The 12,922-nt window shown below is 32.3% G+C and overlaps 1 long non-coding RNA gene across 1 annotated transcript; it reads left to right on the forward strand.

Annotated features, from left to right (window-relative positions):
• Positions 1 to 1,864: 1,864 nt before the first annotated feature.
• Positions 1,865 to 12,627, forward strand: LOC138703721 (uncharacterized). Its single transcript, XR_011333247.1, has 4 exons — positions 1,865 to 1,903; positions 2,979 to 3,054; positions 4,039 to 4,066; positions 12,451 to 12,627. It is a non-coding gene; the product is annotated as an uncharacterized lncRNA (long non-coding RNA).
• The last annotated feature ends 295 nt before the right edge of the window (positions 12,628 to 12,922 follow it).

Genomic DNA, 12,922 nt, shown 5'->3' on the forward strand with positions numbered 1-12,922 from the left:
CACCAACATTTTCTACAACACAACATACGTCTTGCTATGCGGCGCAAATGTCTACATTTCCTGAGAGACAATCCACACTTCATCTTGCGTGATAATGCTCGTTGTCATGTCGCACGTACAGTGGCCGAATTGCTACAGAATTGGGAAGTATTGGAACACCCTCCGTACTCCCCTGACATGGATCCTTGTGGCTACGACTTGTTTCCACGGTTGAAAGAACCACTTAGAGGCAAGAGGTTTCCAGATATTGCATCAGTGCTTCATGCAATAGGGCAGACCATCAAACAGATCAACAGAAACAACTTCGCTAACGGTATTAAACAGTTACCGTGGATTTGGCGAAAGATACAGAAACACGCTGGTGATTATACTGAAGGGATGTAAATGTATTTGTGCGAGATCGTGCGTATTTGCTTGGTTTCCGCACAAAACCAATCCGCGGAAAGTCTAAAATTCCACATTCAGTATTCCCAACCTAACACACATAACAATTTCCCTCTTCTTATCGCTTAAGTGACATATTGATTTTACTGCTTTAGGCTTTTAACATATTATTTTTAGAGACGTTCAATATAGTAATAATTATAAATTGGAAACTTACCACTGCAATTTCACCTAAATTGCACTGTTAATTATTGTTTTTAAATATTTGCAAAAATTAAGTAAACTCTACAACTCCACTAAAGTTACTGCATTCGTGATGCAAGTAACATTAAGGAAGCCGTGAAAAAAATCAACAAGATTCCAGACTCATCATAGACTGAGGGAAAAAAAGACTGACGTATAGCACGGCCTGCTGGAGTATAGTAAACACAGAAGACATTTTAAAGCAACAATGTTGAAGATAGATATTTTTGTTTTGCAAATTTGCAGTCATTGAACAGAAACCAAGATGGAGATTTCATTGCAACTAATTAGAAATTCCTCTTTCAGGTATGTAATAAACGATCTTCGCACAAAATAATGCACGATACACGAGCGGTATGTTTTCTTTCAATTCTTGGAAATTAAAAAAGCTCAACTAAGTTTCGCTTTTTCAAACTTTTCCTCGAACATGGAAACTTCAACATACCGCTTTTATAACGCATATTACTATTTCCAAGTTCCATAATACATTCGTACTGTCTATGTTTCTACTACTTTATTTACAACCCTCGTATATTAGCATTTTTAAATATTTTACCTAAAATATGTATGCACGTTTCATAATTTTCTTTCCAATTTTTTGACACCACCCTTCCACTTTCGGAAGACTGAAGAATATACTGCACATTTAATCATGACTCAATGAAATTAAATTTAGGAAATTAAAAACTTGGCCTACCAAACGTTAAGTTAATTTACCACGAAGTCGATTCCAAGTCAGATTATTACGATGTAAATTTAAAAATATATTAACCATAAAATCAGGCTACTTCAATCGTTAGCTTTCGGCCAACTAGAAGTGTTTTATCTAATTCTGTACAATGTTATTGTTGGACGCATGAAAACAGTTCTTTAAGAAATAATATTCGAAGTAAAATGAAATGTCTTTCGAAATCTATAACGTAAGTTAAGAAATTTTTTAAATTGCGCAATTTTTTATAAAAAAAAAACCGTGTCATTAAACCTTATGGAAGGTATAGTTAATTGAAGCGAGAATAATTACGACAGCGATAGATAAATGTTGAGAAACAAAGCCAGTTGAAAGAAGAAGACAAAGATAAAGATACATCAGTAATTATCCATTTAGATATAACATTAGGGTACTGGTTATGACACTGTCGTACTGATAGAAGCAAATTAGTATGTTAAATTAACATATTTTAAAATAAGGTAAAAGCACTGTTGCTAGTATATAATAGGTCTACACATACTGAATTTCCACTAAATCATCTTCACACTTCGAACTAACTTGGATTAGGTACGTATTGGGTGACTTCTTTCAGTTTTATTTCTTATAATGTTATTGACACTATTAGCCTTTAAAATACAGTATATCACAATACAATAAGTGAGTAATGTTAAGATAGGTAACGAAATCTGAAGGCAAAATGAGACCATGAAGGGATAACTAGTCGTAATCTTATGGGTCCCTTCTTTTTTAGAACAGTTTTATTTTCTTTTTATTCGGTTATTTTACGACGCTGTATCAACATCTCAGGTTATTTAGCGTCTGAATGAGATGAAGGTGATAATGCCGGTGAAAAATAATCCGCGGTCCAGTACCGAAAGTTACCCAGGATTTCCTCATATTGGGTTGAGGGAAAATCTCCGGAAAAAAAACTCAGGTAACTTGCCCCGACCGGGCCACCTGGTTTCGCGGCTAGATGTGCTAACCGTTACTCCACAGGTGTGGACGAACAGTTTTAAATTAGGCTTGAAGAGGTTTGCAATGAGGAGTCTATTATTCACATTATAATAATGACTGATGCATTATTTTGTCGAAAGGAAGGGACCATTGCCCGAAATTTCAAATATCGCTCAGATTACAAGACGATCGATAAAGTTTGCTGAGGCCTTTAAATCCAGTGGGAGATATAGGATATGACGATATATTATGTATTCAGTATGTAATATTTTCACGTACAATGATGTAAAGATATATGAAAACATTGCTTTTAAAAGTAAATAGCTTTATTTATATCAATGTATAATAGACATCATGGACCAACACATCTTAATTTCAAAAAGATTTCACAATTGACAAATCCAATTCACAGTTAAGAATGCATCTCAATATTACTCACGTATTCTATAATTTTTAATTAATTTAATATTTTGCTCTGGATCTTATTTTTGTAGTTTAAACAAATACCTTCATAAAAAGCATGCATTCTGCAAAAACAAATGTACTATGTTCTGCATGTAAATATTGGACAATAGCATTAGAGAAAAGATAAAAATGATCAGATATTTTGTGATATTATAGAGTGATGTGAATGCTGTTAATTGTTTAGCTATTTATTTATGTAATTATTTCAAACTATTATTTGCAGTACCTGTGCAAGAGTCCACTGTAAAATGTCGGCCACTCATAGTTTGTTCCTCTTTGCGTTTCTACTCGTAATAATGGTAAATTTTTAAATATTATATTTAATTTAAATTAGTACATTATGCAACGAGCCTATAATGGTAGTAATTAAGACGCGAGTATGTTTACGAAACGAGCGCAAGCGCGTTTCATAATTTTCATACGAGCGTCTTAATTGCCATTATAGTCAAGTTTCATGCGACTTTTTATGCTCGACCATATTTCTAACTCGAAATTATTCACAAATACTCATGTTATTCTTATCTGACTGACGAGCGGAACTGACCTTGTGCAATAGCTCGTAAATTGTGAGATGTGCGCAGACGCGAAAGTATAGATTTTTTCCGAGAAATAAATGTCGACATTGACCTTGATATAATCTAGAGAGCAAAATAAACATTAATCTTGATATAACCTTGAAATTGAATTAGACATTGAAAAACGAGATGACAAATTGAATTTACTTGAATATTATTTACAATTAACGCTAATTATTATTGTAACAGAACTAGTTGTCTTTCGATTGCATATCCGAGAATAATCGATACTTGCGCTTTCATATTGCTACAATGCTATTTTCTGATAGGTGGAACACCTGAACTTTAATGAATAGATGTACTTTTATGAGGTCCATTAAAGGGCTGCTACCAGGTGTGTAATTACTACATTTCGGCATCATCGAGCATAAAAAATATTGTACTTTTGTAATTTTTCCTGTTTTCAGATGCCATAACTAAATTATGAAATTTATTATGAAGAGAAATTAAAGTATCATAAATTCAGTTTTTTCAATGTTTCTTTAAATACAACGAATAAATTTCTAGTTAACATCTTCTCTGCAAGCATCATTAAAAATAACAGAATATGTACTTGCAAAAATTAAGAGAGATAAGTAAATAAACACAAAGTAGATCAATATATCAACAGTGACATTCCTTGTTCTAGAATATCATTATATATTAACTTTTGTTGAAACCACATGCAATGTTTGAATTAATATGTCACGGATTTATGAATTGTTTCAGATGCTTGCCACCCAGAGCCTCGCCTTGAGTAAGTTATTTATTATTTGCATCGAAGTCAGATATTTAAGAGAAACAATCATGAGATACATACTGAAGTTTCTGTTTGCATAATGTGTAGCCAAAAAAGAAATATGAACAACTATAATATATTTTTATACTATCGTGATTTTTGTTGTAACGGCAACTATTGTTAATATGGCTTGTAAGTTATGTTGAATTCACAGAGTAGTTACTAGAGAAAATAATTGTTCAAACTCACAACAGCACTACAATTATTTTGTGCGAGATCGTGCGTATTTGCTTGGTTTCCGCACAAAACCAATCCGCGGAAAGTCTAAAATTCCACATTAATTATTCCCAACCTAACACACATAACAATTTTCCTCTTCTTACCGCTTAAGTGACTTATTGATTTTACTGCTTTAGGCTTTTAACATATTATTTTTAGAGACGTTCAATATAGTAATAATTGTAAATTGCAAACTTACCACTGCAATTCCACCTAAATTGCACTGTTAATTATTGTTTTTAAATATTTGCAAAAATTAAGTAAACTCTACAACTCCACTAAAGTTACGGCAAGTAACATTAAGGAAGCCGTGAAAAAATCAACAAGATTCCAAACTCATCATAGACTGGGGGGGAAAAAAGACAGACGTATATCACGGCCTGCTAGAGTATAGTAAAAACATTTTAAAGCAACAATGTTGAAGATAAATATGTTTGTTTTGCAAATTTGCAGTCATTGAACAGAAACCAAGATGGAGATTTCATTGCAACTAATTAGAAATTCCTCTTTTAGGTATGTAATAAACGATCTTCGCACAAAATAATGTACGATACACGAGCGGTATGTTTTCTTTCAATTCTCAACTACGTTTCTCTTTTTCAAACTTTTCCTCGAACATGAAAACTTCAACATACCGCCACAGTCTACTATATACAGTCGCGAAGCTTGAGGTGATTTTTTGCAAATCTCGTGATAAAGCGCTCGAAGCGGTTAGCAACTAGAAACAATAGACTGTCCACGGTCGACTTTGGACTGAATCGTATTTCCATCGAGTGCTAGCTCGTTGCGTATTTCACATTGATGCTTGTGAAATGTTCGTTACTGGTTGTAATGAAAATGTTAATGGCTGAAATAGAATAATTGGAATAATAATATTTTACTAGAGACGCAGAAAAATTAAGTTTGTTTTAATGAAATTTATTGATCACGTTTTATTTTCAATTCTGGTGGGATTATTATTGCTTAGGCCTACTTTTTTTTTTTCAAAGGATATGTTTTTAATTATAGCTGTTAATTTTGTTGTTATTTTTATTTTTACTTTATTAGAGACGTAGAAAAAGTCTGTTACAATAAAATTTATTAATCACGTTTTATTTCCAATTCTGGTGTGATTATTATTGCTTAACCTCAACTACGTAAGCCTACACTGCAAGTACGGTACACGTACATAAGTTAATCCATAAATTCATATTTCCATTATTATTGTTGTAAAGGGAAATGCAAATTAATATTTATTGGTTTCATAGTTAATTATCGCTATAATCTTGAATGAGTGAAGCGATTATAGTAAATTTCAGTTCGTTTTGCACAAACAAAAATAATATTAACCTATTTCTTGCAGGTATCTTCGAGTTTATGGTGGAATTTAATATACTTCATTAAAATAATAAATTAACTTTATGCATTTAATATTTCAATAATGGAAGGATGGTGTTAATTTTTCCAAAAGAACACAACGAAAGTGTAACATATTTTGTCGGCTGCTAGGAGAGAGATCTGCGATGATGAGGCGATAGTAGCGATCCTGGTGGTGGGCAACTATCCATGTTTGCATTTTTACTACATATTGAGCTTCGCGACTGTATATAGTAGACTGTGATACCGCTCTTGTAACGCATATTACTATAGTTACATCTAATAAAATTGTTAATAACTCATGTCCACGGACACATCGGAATCATAGCTTTCAATCATCTTCATCGATTGTATTATAACACCAAATTTTAATGATCTTTACAGCAAAACAGTACTCCCTTGAATGTTTATTAGTTACATCGATCGTGCAAAAGATAATAAGCAATAAACATGTGTTAAGTGAGTAACAAAAGTCTCGAAAATAAAAAGGACTATATCGTCTCGACATTCCTAACTTTTCCTCGATTTTGTTATAGTGTACTTACTCTTTTGTATCGCAATATAATTTCGTACTGTGAATTGAGGGTTGTAACAATGATTTCGGTATTCGAGCATTGGTAATAAATTAATAATTCGTAATAATAACAAACGGTGTTTAAACAACGTAGGGGAGACCCGGGCAAAACGAATAACCCGGGCAAAGAGAATAATGCCTATTTCTTAGAAACGCCAACAGGTAGCGCTTTCTGCTATGTTGGGGAAGAATCCCAACCAGATTTTGCTGTTGGAACTGACTTGTCGTCATTCTATCTAGTGAGAGAAGAAGTCAGCGTGTGTTTGAAGAAAATTGACCGTTTTCTTAAAATATTTCAAGGTAAGAGAAACAAATGTACAACACACAATACTGCAAAAACTTTTTGTTATGTGATAGTAATATATAGGCGATACGATTACTTCTAAAGTGCCGTACTTACGAAGAAGATTATTGACGTTTATGTTTGTATAACCTTAAATGAAAAGCGAAGTGGCATCTGCGGGCAAAGTAAATAGTTGAAAGTGGATAACTTATCCTCTTTGCCCTGCCACCTTTATTTGACTATATAAGTGTTAGCTGTATTTTTGTATGTATTTGTCTATTGTAATAAATCGTGTTAGATCATTTTACATAGTGGAGGCATTAAGTCACACTAATTAAATTATAAATCAGTAACACTGATCTTAATTTTTACTTAAAATGTCATAATGTGTTTTCAGATGGTTTAATTTTTCAAGAGGAAGACGGAACAAGCCAAATGGTCTGAAGAAGCCATGAAGAAAGCACTTGAAGAAATAAAATCTTCCAATTATTGGTTCTGCTATCTGGCCATACAACCATAACGTGTTTGTTGGTGAAGATTTTGCTCCAGATCAACTTACAGATCGCCGACTTGAGATAGAAATCAGCGAAACGACAGCTGGCTCAGATTTAACAAATTCTGCGGTGCCAGCTTCTTCAGCGGCTGAAGAAACAGTTAATGCTCACTCAGAATCAACCACCTCTGTGATGTCGTTATCTTCAGAGATTGAAGGAATATTCAATACATCAATTACACTCAGATTTTCAGTTCCGGTAACATCAAAATCCTCAACATCGTCAGCAAGAGAATCCAAGTCAGTTCTTTTGATTTAGACCAGTGGCAGAAGTGGATGCTCGAAAGATACGAGTTCAACGAAGAAAATGTCAGCGCTCTGAAGTTCTTACATCTATACCGATTAAAAACGTTGAAAGAGAAGTAACTTATGGGCAGGAGCAAAAGCAGAAGAAATCCAAGTCTTCAGTGCTAGTGAAACGTCGACTTGTTCAAACTTGTATTTTGTACTAATCTAACGTGCTGTAATGGGCTGTAAATAACATATCCTATCGTCTAATATAACTCATTAACATCGTGTTTATGTGTTGATTTAATTCTATTATCAGTGAATAAAAATGAAGTATAAATGTGAAAATGCTATAGGGATATTCACTTTGCCCGGGTTAATTATTCGCTTTGTCCGTGCACCCGGGCAAAGCGGATAATTAACTATATTTTCTTTCTCAAACCATATCATTGTCCGTAGGTACGAGAAACGAATTGCTGTTTTTTATATATGTGGACAACATGTGTACAACCAATGTCATGAAGATTTTATTTCGGGAGCACCAAAATATAGCCTGTGGCATTGTTTGTTCTTAGCTTATCCGCTTTGCCCGGGTTTCCCCTAGGCCTACCGTTGAATTAAGTAAACTTATATCACTATACTGTCGTGTATTTAAAGTGAATTTTTAAATTCTGAATATTAACGGACTTTTCATCAACTGGAAAGAACGCATAGACATACAAACTGGAATAGTAGTAATAATAATAATAGTAATAATACATACATTAAAATATCATTGTTCCAGGATGTGCATTGCTAGTGTTTGGCAGTCAGTTTAGTGCTCGTGTACGCAAACATTTAAGAAGACTATTAAAATCAATTAATTTGCTTTAAAATGTATTAAAAACAAAATGTAGACCTAGAATCATTTGTTAATTACAATGAGTAAAGAATTAAAATAACAAACAAAGTTGACAACCATTTAATAATTATTATTTAATATGAGTTAAGAATAAGAAGCAGAACATAGAGCAAAATAAAATATAAACATTTAGTAATTATTGGTTATAATTAGTAAGAATAAAAATAAATTATATAGCTATTATATAAAACTCTTATTTTCTTATTAAACCTTTACAGCCTTTATTTACTTTACAGGTATCAGGATATATTTGTAAAAAAATGCATATAAATATTATTACCGTTTTGTATAGTAACAAAACTATGATTTAACCCAGATGTTACATAACACCTTGCTTCTTGTAAAAGGGAGGATTTATCTCATCTTGTGTGTTTTAAAAGAGAGGATGAGCATTTTAAGTTGATGTTTGTGAACGAAAATAAGTAAATATATATATATATATATATATATATATATATATATATATATATATATAATTTGAACTGGTGCTGGTAATGGAAATTACGGGAAAACGGCTGAACGGATTTTAATAAGTGACCCCTAATTTTGAAGCTTGGAACTCAAAGTTTTTTCAGAAAAATAGTAGTTTTCAGTGAAATGTCAATTTTTCAACATAATTGTCCTATATTCCAAAATCATCTCTCGTCAGTTTTGAGAACTAGCTAATTGTATTTCAGAATAAAAACACACACTACAGTAAACAATATTACACGAAGGCCATGATCTACAAGAATGCTGACATATTAGAACTCAAATTAAATTGGTTATTAAAAACTTAACTTATTAAAATAATTTACAGGTTGGATTCTGTGGTACGTAATTTTCTGGGTCCAGCTGTGTATTGGATATTAAAAACTACAAAACTTGAGGTGGTTTGATGACATTATTACCATTAGAAATGAAATATTATTATAGTTAATGCCATGATGTGATTATTTTTCATTAATTATACATATTAATCCTATACTGATGATATGAAAGTGAAACGTTTTGGGGTTATATAAGTAGATGTAGAGAATAACTTAAATTAGATTTTGATTTCTATATTTTACTGAGTGGCGGCTATATAGTATATATAGTATATGTTACTGAAAGGTATAAAACTTACGTAAGATAATAAAATTGTTAAAAATCAAATATTTTTATAGTTATTATTCAAGTGGCGTTGGGTCTTTTTCATATATTTAATGGCGGTGTGGTGTAGATATTTATATGCGTGGTTCTCTTCAGTATTGGCTCGAGAGAGAGTATGTTGCATTATTATGGAAGCAAATAACTTTCAGAATGTCTGGTATTCTTCATTGAAAATAAATCTGAAAAATGTTTATTTGAACGTCTAATGAACTTAGTTTGCAGCATTTGCTGCACAAGCCACTAGTTTTTATATAATTGTATAAATTCTAATACATTTAAATCCCGGGAAAAAGAAAAGAAATTCAGTTGGATAATCCATAAGTTTCTTTACGCAAATATTAATACAATTGCGAAGTACAAATAATGGAGTGAGATTGTTTTGAATTATGCCATAATGGAGGTAAAATAAATAATTCTTGTCGATTAGAGAAAATACAATTATACTTTTGCAAATGCCAAAATGTATAGAGAATATTTCAGAAGTGATGATCAAAAACTTAATAATGAAAAGTAAAAATGAAGAGAAGCAAAAAAAGTTCCAGTAATTATAGATTCACAAATAACCGTTTATCGACAATGCCATTTTGTGCTGGTTGGAGCCCACTGAATCTATACTAATAATAAATCTGTAGCCGAAATTTTTCTGGTAATTTTCGATTTTCCAAAAATAATTGGTCCTAACATATATAATTAACCACCCTGAAACCGAAAATCGCTTTTTTGAAATTTTTGTTTGTATGTCTGTCTGTATGTTTGTTACCTTTTCACGCGATAATGGCTGAACCGATTTACATGAAAATTGGAATATAAATTAAGTTCGTTGTAACTTAGATTTTAGGCTATATGGCATTCAAAATACATTATTTAAAAGGGGGGTTATAAGGGGGCCTGAATTAAATAAATCGAAATATCTCGCTTATTATTGATTTTTGTGAAATATGTTACATAACAAAAGTTTCTTTAAAAATGATTTCTGATAAGTTTTATTCTCTGAAAAATTTTGATAGGACTGATATTTAATGAGATAAATGAGTTTTAAAATTAAAATAACTGCCATCTAAGGCGGTGTATTGAAATAAAAAACAAATGCCTTCGTCTATAAGGGGCTTTGGACACAACAATCGAAAGCTATGAAACATAGCCTACAGAGAATGTTTCTGTGTTTGTATGAAGTAATATATCGGAAACTAAATTAACCGATTTGTATAATTAATTATTATTTCATCATTGGAAAGTGTAGTTTCTCTGGATGGACATAATGCTATAATGTTATTACAGTAACTTTTGAGTGAATTGAGGACAGGTAAGATTAAAATAGCTTCTTATGCACAGAAAACTTGATAGGTTATTCTGTATATTCATTTCCTGTATTTCTTACAATAATGTTTATGAACATATTCATTTTTATCTCAGAGAATTAACGAACAACGAGAGTGTATTGATTTAGTATGCAGTAATAGTACGTTAGCTTAGCAATCCATTATTTTATAATTCAAATTTTAACTACGCTCAATTGAATCGTGCTAAAATACATAAAATACATATGCAATAAATGCAATGCAAAAAAATTGGGTAATGAGCCAAGCAGATTATGTTGCGCTGTTGTAAAAGTTGTTCCTCCCGAGATTCAAGAGCTCCCACAACAAATTAAAAACTTTCTAATTCGAGTACATCCGTTATCAACACACTTCTTATATAATATAATATAATATAATATAATATAATATAATATAATATAATATAAATATAATAATAAATCTGTAGCCAAAATTTTTCTGTTAATTTTCGCTTTTCCAAAAATAATTGGTAATAACAATTAAGAAACATGTTAAAGGAATTGTCATTGAACCAAATGAGTGTCTCTGGATCAAAATGATCGCATTTTAATATTTTTAATACAATTTAAATTAAGTACGTAACATATTAAACAATTAATCCTTCTATCAAACACGAATGTTCCCTGGATCAAATTTCCTATTTTAATTATGTAATTACTTTATATTTATTTCTAACTGGTGCAGCGGAGGGCACGGGTACGGCTAGTCATATATATAATTACTAATCAATGAAGTTTTGTGAAGTTGTTTATCATAGTATACCGGAACTCGTGGTGTACACGATGTACTCGTAGAAACATTTTATTGTAGCCTATTTAGTCCCTCGTCAAACATTCTCTTACATCTTAGGTTTGCAGTACGTAGAGCGATTAAAGAAAATATTGAACTTTTGTATTTTACGTTTCCTAGAAGTAAGGGGAATAAAGAAGTATAATTATTGGTAAGTTTCTTATACGTGTGATAGTAATACGTTATATTCTAGTCCTTCCCCCTCTCCTTCCGACTACAGAGGATAAGCTAAATTGCGAGAGTGAAATACGTCACTTGACAATAGCGCTTTATCGAGATTTTACTACAATAACAATAGGAATTAACAATTCCCTCTCCTGACTGTATTACATACAAAACTAAACACAATAACAATATAAATGGCTTGTAAAAAAGTAGTGGCAACACTGCCGGGAATGGGTCTTGCGCATTCGCAAGCGATAAGGGACAATTGATGATTTTAGTTGGAAATATTGTTGATGTATTGAATGATAAAACCGGTTGCTATGACAAAAAATGTTAAATTGTTAAATGTAGAAGAATACATCTGTTAGATTTACTAAACTTGAGGAGCGATCGTGGATAAAATTCGATGTAGCCCGTGGTAGAAATTCACGCCAATGTCATCAAAGGTTACATGAAGCTTGTGGCAAAGATGCACTACCGTATCGGACGGTATCAAGATGTATCTCTGTATTTCGTATGGGTCGAAATGAGACGCCATATGTGGCTCGCACATGTCGCCCGTCCATTTGTGACCAACAAGTGCGTAGAACTGGGAGTCCAAGTTCGACAATCGGCCCGGAATTAATATTTCTCTGTTAATAATAAATGGTTACCATCAAAATAATTAATATTTACACATATTAAAGACTTTTATTCAGAGACTTACTCCAAAAATTGAAATAAATTCACCGTCGTATTGCTTGATATAAATGTTTTGAATTGTCAGTTTTATACTACTAATATGCGCCTTCATTTTTTCACAGTGGAATGCACGAAGGTGGAGGATTGCACTTGGGGCTCTTGCGTTGACAGTTCTTACTGTGGAAGTGGAAGTGACGTATGCCTCTGTGTAAAATCCCGATAATCTGTTAATGTACAGAATGTAATACTTGAACTGTACCATTGACATGCACTAAAATAAATAATGGCACTAAATATTGTATTGTGTTTATTATTTAATTGCCGTAGCATTCTGGCTCCGTAAGTAGGTCTGTATCTGAAATTTACACAACATACACTTCACATTCTATGTACTTACTCATTTACTTAGTTACTTTATACTTACGGCTTTTTAGGAACCCCCACGTTTATTACCGCCCTCACATAAGCCTGCCACCGGTCCCTATCCTGCGCAAGATTAATCCAGTCTCTATCATCATATTCTACCTCCCTCAAATCCATTTTAATATTATCCTCCCACCTACGTCTCGGCCTCCCCAAAGGTTTTTTTCGCCT

The sequence above is a fragment of the Periplaneta americana genome, chromosome 7 (assembly GCF_040183065.1).
Source record: "Periplaneta americana isolate PAMFEO1 chromosome 7, P.americana_PAMFEO1_priV1, whole genome shotgun sequence".
NCBI lineage: Eukaryota > Metazoa > Arthropoda > Insecta > Blattodea > Blattidae > Periplaneta > Periplaneta americana.